General features: G+C 39.6%; 1 long non-coding RNA gene across 4 annotated transcripts; it reads right to left on the reverse strand.

Moving 5' to 3' along the window:
* Positions 1-9,780: 9,780 nt before the first annotated feature.
* LOC123070445 (uncharacterized) lies at positions 9,781-12,239 on the reverse strand. Of its 4 annotated transcripts, none has more exons than XR_006433722.1 (4): positions 11,956-12,239; positions 11,195-11,832; positions 11,054-11,091; positions 9,781-10,966 (listed from the first exon to the last, which is right to left on the reverse strand). It is a non-coding gene; the product is annotated as an uncharacterized lncRNA (long non-coding RNA). The 4 variants fall into 4 exon arrangements; XR_006433723.1 differs by having other exon boundaries at positions 9,781-10,471; positions 10,885-10,966; positions 11,054-11,832; XR_006433724.1 differs by having other exon boundaries at positions 9,781-10,310; positions 10,412-10,966; positions 11,054-11,832.
* Between the last annotated feature and the right edge of the window lie 4,065 nt (positions 12,240-16,304).

Consider the following 16,304-nt stretch of genomic DNA (forward strand, 5'->3'; position numbering starts at 1 on the left):
AATATCGCTGGTTCGACCCTTTTAGCAAGAAGGTTGTCCTCAGCTTTGTCCCACGTAGGTCGGGCTTTGCTGTAGCCACCTGGCCCCATAACATGGTGAAACTTCTTCTTTGTAGCATTTTTCTTATTTATTTGTGACCTTTGCTTAGCCTTCTCCGATTTCTTGTAGGTCAAAAATGCGGGCCAGTGATCTTTTATCTTCTCATATTGACCGGTGAATTCTGGAGTCTTGTCTTTGGCGACAAACTTTGTGTTCAAATGTTTCTTCTAGTTCTTGAATAGTTCTGTCATGTTCTTAAGAGCAAACGCCTTACCCTTTTGCTGTATAACTGGGTTATTCTAATCCTCCTCTAGCGGTAGACTGAAATTTTTCATCAGCGAGTTCTAGAGATCATTTTTCTATCTATCATGGACATAAGAAATTTCATCGTCCTTCCTCTTATTCCATTCTTGGATGTTGATCGGGACGCTGTCCATAAAAATAACTCCGCATTGATGTATAAATTTGTCTTTGCTCCACTTGGGAGCAATCGGTTGTCTATCTCGAGAGACTTCTTCGATTGTGAACCTTTCATCCTGGCCCAACCTTTTATTTGGGCCTCATATCCTTACCAAAGTTTGGCTCGATTTGAAGGGCTAAAAGATGAAAGAAGCGCTAATATATGTACATACAAAACAATTAATGCATCTAGTCAGCAAAGGCTTAATTAATATATGTATACCTCGCTGGACTTTGCAACAGTTAAGGCTCCAACATCGGCGGAGCCGTCATATCCTCCCTCCTCCATTCGATCACCGGAGCCGTCATGATCTCCTCCCTCCTCCACTCGATCACCGAAGTCGTCCTCTCTTTGCTCACCATCGGTGCCATTGAGAAACAAGAAGGTGATATCAACTCGATCGCGGATTATATCCACCAACAACTCTTCTTTTTCTAAGTCTCTATCCATAGTTTCTGCAAATATTACAACATGGCAATATACAACCATGAGAGATGGATTAGTGGTAAACATAGATCTAATCACAACAAGGAATCCTATGCATATGAGCAATGGATTAGTCGCAAACATCATGCAAAGTTGACAAGTTTTATAACAGTCAGTTTTAGACGATCGTCGAGGACTCGATCCTCCCCCCTCATGTCTGATGAGTCCTCCTATCTTTCGAGAGATACTTTGTGGACCGCCTCTCTCATGCATGTATGACGCCCCCCCCCCCACATGTCGAGGTTATCAAGGATATGATTTAACGACCCCCTCTCATGTTTTCATATGCCTCCAAATCAGAGTTATATATCGGGGTTATGTTTTAGTGACAAGATGAATACAAGATTTATACACAAGATAAATACAAAATGAATACAAGATTTATACACATGGGTGAATACACAACTCAACAAATGAACCAACCATCATCCTATGAGGAACTACGAAACTCAACATACAACAAATGAACCAACTCTTTGTAATTATTTTGAATATATGAGTTGTTACCCCCTCTCTCCGTATATGAGTTTTAGCAAGATCATCATGAACAAAAAATTTAGCAAGATCATCATGAACAAATTTATTTTAACCAAGTCTATAGAAAAAAATAATATCATCTCCATATATGAGTTTTTAGCAAGATCATCATGAACAAAAAATTTAACAGAGAACATTCATCGAACAAACTTAATATGAGTTTTAACAGAGAACATTCATCGCACAAACTTAATATGAGTTTTAGCAAGATCATCATGAACAAATATATTTTAACCAAGTCCATAGAAAAACAATAATATCATCTCCATATATGAGTTTTTAGCAAGATCATCATGAACAAAAAATTTAACAGAGGACATTCATCGAACAAACTTAATATGAGTTTTAGCAGAGAACATTCATCGAACAAACTTAATATGAGTTTTAAGAGAGAACATTCATCGAACAAACTTAATATGAGTTTTAGCAAGATCACCATGAACAAAAATTTCACAATAATTTCTATGAACAAAAATAATTTCCACAAAACATCTCATCTCATCTCCACAAAACATCTCATACATATCATCTCATCTCATTTCATCTCATCTAAAAAAATAGAGCACATCTAAAAAAATAGAGCACAATTCATACATCACATCTCATATCCACAAAAAATCTCATACATCTCATCTCATCTCATCTAAAAAACCAGAGCACATCTAAAAAAGAGCACATTTCATACATCTTGATGCAGCTTGAACTATGTCGGTATTTCCCCAAAGAGGAAGGGATGATGCAGCAAGCTACAGTAGGTATTTCCCTCGGTGATGAGGCCAAGGTTAGCGAACAAGTAGGAGAACCAAGCAACACTATGTCAACGGTACCTGCACACAAAGAACAAATACTTGCAACCCGACGTGTTAAAGGGGTTGTCAATCCCTTTCGGGTAACGGTGCTAGAAATTGGCACGTGAACGGGAGAACGTTGTAATAGATTGATAGATGCAAATAAAATTCATCGACATATTTTTGGGTTTTTGATAATATATATCTGAAAATAAAAGTGGAAAATAAATAAAAAGGAATATAGCAAAATATATCTGAAAATATATGATGAGAAAATAGACCCGGGGTCGTAGATTTCACTAGTGGCTTCTCTCGAGAAAATAGCATACGGTGGGTAAACAAATTACTGTTGAGTAATTGATAGAACTTCAAATAATTATGATGATATCCAGGCAATGATTATTATATAGGCATCACATCCAAGATTAGTAGACCGACTCCTGCCTCCATCTACTACTATTACTCCACACATCCACCGCTATCCAACATGCATCTAGTGTCTTAAGTTCATGGAAAAACGGAGTAATGCAATAAGAATGATGACATGATGTAGAAAACATCTATTCATGTAGGAATAGACCCCATCCTATTATCCTTAATAGCAACGATACATACATGTCATTTCCCCTTCTGTCACTGGGATTGAGCACCGTAAGATCGAACCCATCGAAAAGCACCTCTTCCCATGGCAAGAAAAATCGATCTAGTCGGCCTAACTAAACCAAAGATTCGAGGAAGAAATACAAGGCTATAAGTGATCATGCATATAAGAGATCAAAATACTCAAATAACTCAAAGTTCACCGGATCCCAACAAACACACCGCAAAAAGAGTTACATCAAATAGATCTCCAAGAGACCATTGTATTGAGAATCAAGAGAGAGAGGAAGCCATCAATCTACTAACTACGGACCCGAAGGTCTACAATGAACTACTCACACATCATTGGAGAGGCACCAATGAGGATGATGAACCCCTCTGTGATGGTGTCTAGATTGGATCTGTGGGTTCTGGAACTTGGGGCGGCTGGAATAGTGTTTCGTCGACTCTCCTAGGGTTTTTGGATTTTTGGGGTATATATAGAGCAAAGAGGCGGTGCGTGAGGTGGCCGAGGTGGGCACAACCCACCAGGGTGCGCCTAGGCCCCCAGGTGCGCCCAGGTGGGTTGTGCTCCCCTCGGAGCCCCCCTCTGGTACTTCCTTGGCCCATCGTGTGTCTTCTGGTCCAAAAAAATCACCAAAAAGTTTTGCTGCGTTTGGACTCCGTTTGTATTGATTTTATGCGATGTAAAAAACAAGCAAAAAACAGCAAGTGGCACTGGGCACTATGTCAATACGTTAGTCACAAAAAATGATATAAAGTTGCTATAAAATGATTGTAAAACATCCAAGATTGATAATATAACAACATGGAAAAATACAAAATTATAGATACGTTGGAGACGTATCAACATCCCCAAGCTTAATTCCTACTCGTCCTTGAGTAGGTAAATGATAAAAACAGAATTTTTAATGTGGAATGTTGCCTAACATGTTCATCACATATTATTTTCTTTTTGTAGCATGGACATTTGGACTTTTATATGATTCAAAGCAATAGTCTAGTTTTGACATGAAGACTTCAATACTCAAGCATACCAACAAGCAACTACGTCCTTTCAAAATATCAACGCTAAAGCAAGTTATCCCTAGCCCATTATGCTCAGTCATTGATCCATTCATGAAACACACTCGCATATTAGCTACACCCAATGCTCAAGTACGATCATAGTGGCCCTTAGTTGGTGCTTTATGAGAGAAGATGGAGACTCAAATAAAAATAAAATTGCATAAAGTAAATAGAAAGGCCCTTCACAGAGGGAAGTAGGGATTTGTAGAAGTGCCAGAGCTCAAAGCAAAAAGAATAGAGTTAAAACATTTTGGGTGGCATGCTTTTCCTGTCAATGAAAATGACCGAGTAATTCCCAATACTTTCGATGTTACATATATCATAGGCGGTTCCCAAACAGAAAATAAAGTTTATTCCTTTTTCCACCATACTTTCACATTCCACAGCTAGCCGAATCCACGGGTGCCATCCATACTAACACTTCCCAAGGAATTAATTATTTGACAACATAAAGTAAATTCATTTTTCATTTCGGGACTGAGCATCCCTAATACCTTTGCCGTACTCTCGTGCAATGACAAGTGAATAAACACTCATCTTGAGAATAACACATATAGCATGGAAAATATTGGCCACCCCTGCCGCTTCATGAGCTGTACGAGCACACAAAAAGGAAATTTATTTTGAAAATTAGAGGAGGCACATACAAATTTGCTTAGAACGGTACGGAAATACCGCATATAGGTAGATATAGTGGACTCATGTGGCAAAAATGGGTTTAAGGATTTTGGATGCACAAGTAGTATTTCTAGTTAGTACAAGTGAAGGCTAGCAAAAGATTGAGAAGCATCCAACCAAGAAACGAAAAATCACATAAGCAAACATTAAGCATAACTAACACCGAATAGTGCACCACAAGTAGGATGTAATTTCATTACATGACTATTGACTTTCGTGCTTGCATAGGGAATCACAAACCTTAACATCAATATTCTTAAAGCATAAGTACTCATTAACATGAGCACATATCACTATCATCATATCGCAAAACTATTACAAAGAATCAAGTTTATTTTGTCCAATGATCTTCATGGAAGTTTTTATTATATACCTCTTGAATATCTATCACTTTGGGAATAATTTCATGTGTTGCTTTTGATAGCTCCAACAAATTTAAGTGAAGAACATGAGCATAAAAAATTTCTTCTCCTAAAATAATATAAGTGAAGCATGAGAGAATTTATTCAAAAATTACTAACTCTCAAATAAATCTAAGTGAAGCATGAGAGCATTTCTTCAAAAAATATTAAAGCACACCATGCTCAAAAAGATACAAGTGAAGTACTAGAGCAATTCCATAGCTCAAAAAGATTTAAGTGAAGCACATAGAGCAATTCTAGAAAATCATAGCATAATTTTGGCTCTCTCAAATAGGTGTGTTCAGAAAGGATACTTGACACAAAATTAAAAGCAAAACAAGTAAAGACTCTATGTGACGAATAAAAATATAGCTCCAAGTAAAATACCGATGGTCGTTAGAAGAAAGAGGGGATGCCACTCGGGGGCATCCCCAAGCTTAGTTGCTTGCTTCTCTTTTAGATAATAGCTTGGGATGCCATGGGGCATCCCCATTCTTAGGCTCTTCTTACTCCTTATTCCTTCATCCATCGTGAACTCACTCAAAACTTGAAAACTTCAATCACACAAAACTCAACAAAACCTTCATGAGATCCATTAGTATGACAAAGCAAATCACCACTCTTAAGTACTGTTGAAAACCCATTCATATTTTATTTTTTCATTATATCTACTGTATCCAACTTTACTATAGCTTATACCCTCCAAATGAACCATAGATTCATCAAAATAAGCACACAATGCGAAGAAAACGGAATCTGTCAAAAACAGAGTGATCTGTAGTAATCAGGGAACTTCGTATACTTCTGTAAATTCAAAAATTCAGAAAAATTAGGACAACGTGGGCGATTTGTATAGCAATCATGTGTAAAAACATCAGAGGAAAATCACATTTCTGTGATTTATAAAAATTATTTTACTGGGCGCAAAAGTTTCTGTTTTCCAACAAGATCAAATCAACTATCACCCAACATGATCCCAAAGGCTTTGCTTGGCACAAACACTAATTAAAACATAAAACACATCTAATCAGAGGCATCTTTATATATTTATTGCAAAACAGCAAGGAAACCAAAAGGCAAAAAGATAAAGATTGGGTTGCCTCCCAACAAGCGCTATTGTTTTACGCTCCTAGCTAGGCATAAAGCAACGATCTAAGTGTTGTCATCTTTATTTCTAGATCCATAAGATTCCCTCATTATTGATTCATATGGAGGATTAATTCTTCTTCTTGGAAAGTGTCCCATACCCTTCATTAGTGGAAATTTAAATTTAATATTGCCTTCTTTCATATCAATCACGGCACCAATAGTACGTAAAAACGGTCTACCAAGTATAATTGGACAAGACGAATTGCAATCAATGTCAAGAACGATAAAATACATGGCACATAATTCCTATTTGCAAGAATAAGAATATCATTAATTCTTCCCATAGGATTTTTAATAGTAGAATCCGCCAAGTGCAAATTAAGAGAACATTCTTCAATATCTGTGAGACCAAGCACATCACATAAAGATTTCGGAATTGTAGAAACACTAGCACCCAAGTCACATAAAGCAAAACACTCATAATTTTTAGTCTTGACTTTGATAATAGGTTCCCATTCATCATGTAATTTTCTATGAATTGAAATATCTAATTCCAACTTTTCTTCAAAAGCTTTCATCATGGCATCAACAATATGTTTAGTAAAAGCTTTATTTTGCTCATAAGCATGGGGTGAATTAATCATGGATTGCAACAAAGAAATACAATCAATCAAAGAACAACTATCATAATTAAAGTCTTTGTAATCCAAAAGAGTGGGCACATCACTGGTTAAAGTTTTTGACCTCTCCAAACCTACTTTCATCAAAAAATTTCATCAAGATTTTCACCCTCCGAATTATTGGGACGCTTTCTAGCTAAAGTTGACTCTTCTCCAGTCCCTTTATCATCAATTTTAATCTTACTGAACAAGGAATCAATAGAAGAAACACCAATCACTTTAAGATCTTCATTATTTTTATCTTCTAATGAGATAGGTTTAGCAGCCATTTGATTTACGAGGGTAGCTTGTGCATTGGATATTTTGCCTACCAAAATTTCAGCAAAAGCATACATAGATTGGAGATTACAAACTTCTCTACTAATATAATCAAATTGTTTAGTTATAGCTTCCAGCACTACGGAGTGTTCCTTAAGTTCTTCGATAAAATATTTATTGTGCTCAAATTGTGTAGTCATATATTCCTTAGTACTTTTCTCAATTTCAAGCAAAATATTGGGGTAAGGAACATCATAATTTTTTCTTTGAGGAGTCATGACTAAGCAAACAAGATTGCACACAAAAAATAGATCTGACCAGAAAATGGCGAACGAAAAAGAGGGTGGATAAAACAACAAATTTTTTGAAGTGGGGGAGATGAAAACGAGAGGCAAATGGCAAATAATGTAAATTGCAAGGAGATGAGATTTGTGATTAGGAACCTGATACATGTTGATGATGTCTCCCTGGCAACAGCACCAGAAATTCCTTGTGATGCGGCTTGAACTATGTGGTATTTCCCCAAAGAGGGAGAGATGATGCAGCATAGCTACAATAGGTATTTCCCTCAGTGATGAGACCAAGGTCATCGAACCAGTAAGAGAACCAAGCAACACTATGTAAACGGTACCTGCACACAAAGAACAAATACTTGTAACCCGACGTGTTAAAGGGGTTGTCAATCCCTTTCGGGTAATGATGCCAGAAATTGGCACGTGAATGAGAGAAAGTCGTAATAGATTGATAGATGCAAATAAAAGCAAATAAAATTCAGTGAGGTATTTTTGGATTTTTGATAATATAGAACTGAAAATAAAAGTGGCAGATAAATAAAAAGGCAAATAGCAAAATAGATCTGAAAATATATGATGAGAAAATAGACCCGAGGGTCGTAGATTTCACTAGTGGCTTCTCTCAAGAAAATAGCATACAGTGGGTAAACAAATTACTATTGGGCAATTGATAGAACTTCAAATAATTATGACGATATCCAGGAAATGATCATTATATAGGCATCACGTCCAAGATTAGTAGACCGACTCCTGCCTGCATCTACTACTATTACTCCACACATAGACCACTATCCAACATGCATCTAGTGTATTAAGTTCATGGAAAACGGAGTAATGCAATAAGAACGATGACATGATGTAGACAAGATCTATTCATGTAGGAATAGACCCCATCTTGTTATCCTTAATAGCAACGATACATACGTGTCATTTCCTCTTCTATCGCTGGGATTGAGCACTGTAAGATCGAACCCATCACAAAGCACCTCTTCCCATGGCAAGAAAACTCGATCTAGTAAGCCTAACTAAACCAAAGATTGAAAGAAGAAATACGAGGCTATAAGTAATCATGCATATAAGAGATCAAAAGACTCAAATAACTTTCATGGATAAAAACATAGATCTGATCATAAACTCAAAGTTCATCGGATTACAACAAACACACCGCAAAAAGAGTTACATCAAATAGATCTCTAAGAGACCATTGTATTGAGAATCAAGAGAGAGAGAGGAAGCCATCTAGCTACTAACTACAGACCCGAAGGTCTACAATGAACTACTCACGCATCATCGGAGAGGCACCAATGAGGATGATGAACCCTTCTATGATGGTGTCTAGATTGGATCTGTGGTTTCTGGAACTTGCGGTGGCTGGAATTGTGTTTCGTTGACTCTCCTAGGGTTTTTGGATTTTTGGGGTATTTATAGAGCAAAGAGGAGGTGCGGTGAGGAGGGCGCGCGAGGAGGTCCAGTGCATCGGCGAGGGCGTCGGGGCAAGGCTCGGGGAGGCGACGGCGTGGTCTGGCAGCCGGGCAGTGTCGAGGTGGTCGTCGGCGTCGTCGGGGGAAACTGGAGAAGTGGTTGGATCAATTTCTAAGTGCTCATTATATAGCCCCCCCCCCCTCTTTAGTCCTGGTTGGATCCCAACCCTTTAGTCCCAGTTGGTGGCTCGGACCGGGACTAAAGGGGGGGCCTTTAGTCCCGGTTGGAGCCACCAACCGGGACTAAAGGGCTGGTGATGGCACAACCAAAATTTTAGTGCCACCTCGCCAACTGAAGAGTGTTCGGACTTGTTTATAAGCCCCGGTGCGTTATCCCATTCGATCTCCTCTCTAAAGCAGGCATGTTGGGCCTAACGCTCTTCTGTGCCCTGTTGGGCATACTTGCCTTGCGGGCCTGCATCCTGCCGATGTACAGATGGGTTTCTAGTCGTATGCAGGTCGTGGTGGCCTAGTAGGCGGCATTTTATTTTATTTTTTATGTTATTTTAGTTTGCTATTAAAGTTTCTAAAAAAAGATACTTTATGAAAATTCTTTTTGCTATTAAAGTTTTTTAAGAAAAAAACTTTGATAGTTTAGTTGCATAAATTTTACTAGCACAAATGCTCGTGCGTTGCAATGGGAGAAAAACTTAACGTGATCCCGGTGAACTACCCTTTATATTGGACATGCATTCCGACCTGCTAATTGCGCTCATGAAATTTGGGAATTGCATAAAAAGCAAAACAAATATTACTTACTTTATAAAATCTACCTTACATATTCTGTCCAATATGTGTGGATTCCTTGATCTTTTGTTTTTTTAATCATTCTGACTTTATAAATAATTAGTTAAGGTTTGAGAAGAACTTTCTGCATTAGTCATATCAAATACTCGTCATAGTAGAAATAATCGAAGCATTATGAATTATGAATAAGCACATATATAATTAAAAGAATATGGGAGATATCATGCACAAAGCAAAATTAATGAGTAGAGGAAGCACCGAGGTGGAGCTAGACGTGGCTACCATGTTTGTGCTGCTGGAACACACCACATGTAGTACTCTAACATCATCTGTTCACCGCCCCTCCATAATTTTGTCCCTTCAGGAAGCCGGTGCTCTTGGTAGAAAGAAGAAGTCTCGTGAAGACAGTCACCATGTGGCTGCTCATGTGATAGGCCAACACATCTACACATCGCCATTGAATCGGGACGTGCATGTCCTCCTGCTTCAGGAAGAATGCCTGCCATGGCCGGGAGGCAACCATCACGCTGTCTTCAATGTTGTACAAACAAATAGAGTCCGAGGACCAGAGCATGTTGGAACAGTGCTGAAGGCTGTGTCGTGGAAGTCCAGGGGTCCACACCACACCCTGTCGGTAGCGATTTGTGTTTGACGAAGAACACAATATAGCGCAAAAGCTAACAAAACAAGGGTTGACTTCACATTCTATCAAGAGAACCTCGTTATCATTAACAGGATCAGAAGGAAGATTCAAACATCAATATCACATCTTTACAAAAAAAAGCTCGTCGTGCCTGAACTTGTACCTCCACTTGCCGAAGCTGATGACCCAGAGCCCTTGTCGCTGAGCTAGTTGTAATTATTTTCTAAAATACATCAGAGAACCTGTCAACTACATCAGAGAACCTGGTAATTATTCTCTAAAATATAATAATTGTATCGAAACAATCTCTTAGGCGGTAGAGAGAGCCAGTTTTTTCATGTTTTGTCAGGGCATGCTAGCATCAGCTCATGCACTTCCTACCCGTAGGTCAAAAATTGGTCATGTTGCACTATTGATATTTCATTCATCTATAAGTGAAATAAGCTTTCTCTAAATCAACATAATGTAACTCGGTTCAAACAGTCAGTCATAGTTAGGATTGATATACGCAACACAAAACACATGTGACACATACAGCATCAAAATGGGGTAACAGTTCTCTACCGCAATGCACATCTAAAAAGATTGGCACTTTGAAAAACTTCATTGCCTCCCTAGGATGGTAATAGCACGAACCTCGAAATGTCTGTCGCATATCGCTTTCAAGATCAGTAAGCGACTCGATGGTTCAAGCTCCTTGTACATTTCAATTTCAGCTCTGCACAAGATCGAACAATTAGAAAAACTATGAAGATAAGATTGAATCAGAATATCTGATCAAGCAATTCTTATGTACAGGACTAACCCATGTGATGCAACTATTGGTACATCACCTTCTGCAACCTGTAGTTTGCATCAATGTTAGTTTATCAATTGAATGGAATATCAGTACTGGCATTAAATTGTTTGCAACATGGGGTATCAGTCATATATATATAATATATACCCAATGTCACCAATCCCTTAGTTTTCTACATAGGACGGTTACCCAGGTTGCGCACCCCATCGTCATGCGGGTTATTGGGGGAATTGACTGCACATGTAATTAACAATCATGAGAATCCAAGGAAGATGTCTGCATCATTTGTGTGACTGCTTAGCATAAAAGATAAATGAAAGGCACAAGAGCATAACAGGCACTCAATATGCTAACCAATCCTAGAGATGCTGGTTGAACAACATGTATTGCCTAAACAGAGTATGTGATCAAATACATATATACTCTAGTAAATCAATGGATGAAGTACGTTCCAGCGATGAAATAGCAGGCATCAGGCATGTTGCTACTGTACCATTTGCTCAAATAGTTAATGCAAGAAAACTAAAGATTAGCAGTAAATTCCTAGAAGCCTAAGCGAAGAAGCAAACCCAGTACGCAGATCTGCCGGCCGCTGGGGGTATGATGGTAGAAAGGGACACGCACGCGAAGGAAGTTGAGGACGGAACCGAGCTCCCACATACAGCAGAACCACCACCGTGCCAGCTCCGCGGGCGCTTCGGGCCCCGACACAAGCGGCGTCACCACGCGGCATTGCGGCGTCTCGTCCGCGGTGGCACCCGCTGCAGCTCGGCGACGCGGCCGTTCTACCGGCCAGCACAGAAAACAATTTTGCTGTCAAATTTCATCAAACATTTTACATGCCTTGAAATAGAAATATTATGGTCGGGGGAGTGGGATCCAGGGGAACGGCGGGCACAGGGACATACCGTGCGGCAAGTAGGAGTCGCGCGCTGTCGAGGAGGCTGGGCACCGTCTTCGCTGCAGGCAAGGACGTTTGGTGTTCCTCCGCCTCCATGGGATCTTCCCCTCCCCTCCTCTCTCCCGAGCCGATTTACGGGAGGAGTTAGACAGGCGGCGGCGCGCGGCGATGGGGGCCAGGGGCCAGCGGCGCGCGGCGATGTGGGGCAGCAGGAGGTGGTGGCGCGATGGAGGCGGAGATGGGATCGGAAGGCAGAGTCGTGGCTGGGTTTTCTTTTCTCTCCTCTGTACTAGTTCGGTTGACTTTCATGAGGACTGCGGGTTCCATTGTCTAAAATACAGGGGCTTCTCTGTAAAAACGCCGCAACGGTGAACCCGGAGAATCAATCTGTGCTTTATTATTAGGGAGAGATATAATTTTAAGTTAATATTATTTTGATCATAACTAGAGGTTTATAAAAGCTTTTTTGTTGATTCTTTTTGCTATTGAAGAATATTATAGTTTTGTTTTACTTGATTATAACAAAAAAATTTAATTGATTCTTTTAAGTTGATTCTTTTTTCTATTAGAGTTTTTTTAAAGCATTTTAGTTGATTATTTTAATGATTTTTTGAGCTAAATGGCACTGAAATTAAAATGCACTACAAATGAACTCTAAAAATGTTGAAACTTGGCATGGTATCATCATTTCACCCACATAGCATGTGCTAAAAAGTTGAGAGGGTTACGGCAAAACTGGATGCACTTCGTGTACAAACTAGACAGGAATAGTTGAAAATCATGCTCATACAAATATTCCCTCCGATCTTCACTTTTTCTTCCCGTGTGTCCCTTCCTTATTGCATCGTAACCATGGATAATCTTCATCATTTAACAGGATGCTTGGGTCAATCTTCACTTTAAAGGGAGGAATTTCATGAAACTTTTCATAATATTCAGACATGTCTGTCTTGTCCTCTAGTCCCACGATGTTTCTTTTCCTTGAAAGAACTATGTGGTGCTTTGGCTCACTGTATGATGTATTCTCTTCCTTATCTTTTTTTCTCGGTTTGGTAGCTATGTCCTTCACATAGAAAACATGCGCCACATCATTGGCTAGGACGAATGGTTCGTCTGTGTACCCAAGATTGTTGAGATCCACTATTGTCATTCCGTACTGCGGGTCTACCTGTACCCCGCCTCCTGACATATTGACCCATTTACACCGAAACAAAGGGACGTTAAAATCACGTCCATAGTCAAGTTCCCATATCTCCTCTATGTAACCATAATATGTGTTATTTTCCCTATTAGTGTTTGCCGCATCAAAGCGGCACCACTATTTTGGTTGGTGCTATTTTTATCTTGGGCGATCGTTTAAACTGTATTCCCATTTATCCCGTACCTTTGTTAAGTCAATACGGTCGAAGATGGTGTCCTAGCCAACAAGTACAGCTCATCTCCAACACTGTTGTTACGCAAGAGATGTGTTTGTAACCAACCACCGGAAGTCCCGATGTGTTCACGTGTAATCGAGTCGTCAGACTCATCCAGGTGATCGGACCGCAGAATATGCTTGTGTACATTGATATACGGGGCCACCAAGGTAGAATTCTGTAGAACTGTGTAGTGTGCTTGCGCCCAAGAATGTCGTCCCTACATATTATTGAATCCGCTCCTAGTGTGCCTTTTCCACTCAGTCTCCCCTCATACCGTGATTGAGGGACATCAATCGGCTTAAGGTCGGGAATAAAGTCAACACAAAACCCAATGACCTCCTCTGTTTGATGGCCCGTGGAGATGCTTCCTTCTGGCCTAGCACGGTTACAAACATATTTCTTTAAGACTCCCATGAACCTCTCAAAGGGAAACATATTACGTAGAAATACAGGACCCAAAATGGCAATCTCTTCGACTAGATAAACTGGGACGTGCGTCATAATATTGAAGAAGGATGGTGGGAACACCAACTCAAAACTGACAAGACATTGGACCAAATCATTCTATAACCTTGGTAGGATTTTGGGATCAATTACTTTCTGAGAGATTGCATTAAGGAATGCCATAGCTTCACAATGGCTAATCGAACGTTTTCCGGTAGAAGCCCCCTCAATGCAACCGGAAGCAATTGCGTCATAATCATGTGGCAGACATGAGACTTTAGGTTGTACAACTTTTTCTCTACCATATTTATTATTCCCTTTATATTCGACAAGAAGCCAGGCGGGACCTTCATACTGAGCAGGCATTCAAAGAAGATTTCCTTCTCTTTTTTTGGAAGATCATAGCCGGCAGGACCTTGATATGGCTTTGGATGCATGCCGTCTTTTTCGTGCACACGTTGCTGGTCCTCCTATGCCTTTGGTGTATCTTTTGTCTTTCCATACACGCCCAAGAAGCCTAGCAGGTTCACACAAAGATTCTTCGTCACATGCATCATGTCGATTATAGAGCGGACCTCTAGGTCTTTCCAATAGGGTAGGTCCCAAAATATAGATTTCTTCTTCCACATGGGTGCACCGCATACCGGTCATGTGTTCATATTCACGTACTCCTCACCGCGTTAGAGGATGCAGTCATTAGGGAATGCATGTATCTTCTGCACCTCTAATCCTAGAGGGCAGAGAACCTTCTTTGTTTCATACGTACTATCAGGCAATTCGTTATCATTTGGAAGCTTCTTCTTCATTATTTATAGTAGCTTCCCAAATCCCTTGTCAGATACACCATTCTCTGCCTTCCATTGCAACAACTCTAGTGTGGTGCCGAGCTTTGTGTTTCCATCTTCGCAATTTGGGTACAACCCTTTTTTGTGATCCTCTAACATACAATCGAATTTCAACTTCTCCCTTTCACTTTCGCATTCTCTCTGTGCATCAACAATGACCCAACGAAGATCATCATCAGGCACATCGTCTGGTGCCTCTTGATCTTCAGCTTCTCCCTCTTTTTCAGGGAACATAGGATAGTTGTCATCATCCTCTTCTTCCTCAATGTCTTCCATCATAACCCCTCTTTCTCCGTGCTTGGTCCAAAATTATAGTGTGGCATGAAACTCTTCTCAAGCAGGTGCCAATGAAGGGTTTTCGAGGAAGTGTAATCCTTCGTATGCCCGCGTACAATACATGCATACATAAAACCATTCTGTTTGTTTGCCTCAGCCACATCGAGAAAATTATGCAGGCCTTCAATGTAGTCGGAGGTGCGTCGGTCATCATACATCCATTGTCGGTTCATCTGTGTGCATTATATAATTAAGTATATCAAAAACCATTACAGAAAATCATGAATAGAGAAGTGATCAAATTAACACAAGTTCATCATCACATTTAAACCAAAGTACAGTAGTGATCAAATGTTATTAGTGGAAAAAATAAATACATAAAGTTCATACATAGTTCTCACAGAACAACATATATACAGCTCTCTAGAGCATCTAATTAAAACATTTAAATGCAACAAAAAATGCGATCATAATCGCAACTAAGGTAACAATTGATCCAACAACATAATGATACCAAGCCTCATTATCAATGGCATATTTTCTAATCTTTCTAATCTTCAAGCGCATTGAACCCATCTCGATCTTCTGATCATCGACGACATCGGCAACATGCAACTCCAATTTCATCTTCTCGTCTTCAGTTCATTTCAATTTTTCTTTCAAATAATTGTTTTCCTTTTCAACTAAATTTAACCTCTCGACAAGAGGGTCGGTTGGAATTTCCAGTTCACATACCTCCTAGATAAAAACATCCATGTCACATTGGTCGGCATAATTGTCATAAACACTAAATGAAACAAATAGTTATAGAAGATAATATACCACATCCGAATCATAGACCGGACGAGAGCCGACGGGGGCGAATACCAAAATCATGGCACTATATAATAACAAACAATAATAAAAGTAAGGAAATTATACAAGTAGCTATCTAACTCATACAACAAGTAAGAATTTTTTTTCTTTAAAAAAGAAGATAAGAACAAGAGGCTCACCACGATGGTGTCGGCGGTGAGATTGGCGCGGGTGATCGGCGGCGATGAGGACAGGAACGGGATGGCACTCTACACATGTGCAAACTCTAAGAAGTTAATTTGAGCTCATATTGTGTATCTAAATCAAATGAACTCCCACATACACTCCTCCACTAAAACCCACAAACCACTCTACTTCTACAACATTTGAAATGAGCTAAACTAGCAGTGAGAGATGAAAGGATGAAGTTGCTAACCTTTTAGAACACTTGTGTAGTTGGTGCACCACCAAACCTGGACAAATCTTGGGAAAATGTAGCTTTGAAGTCCAGCTTGCAGAGGAGAAAGCTTAAGTGTGGCTCGAGCATTTCATCGAACACCTCATGTGCATATATAGGC

Source organism: Triticum aestivum, chromosome 3B (genome assembly GCF_018294505.1).
Source record: "Triticum aestivum cultivar Chinese Spring chromosome 3B, IWGSC CS RefSeq v2.1, whole genome shotgun sequence".
NCBI lineage: Eukaryota > Viridiplantae > Streptophyta > Magnoliopsida > Poales > Poaceae > Triticum > Triticum aestivum.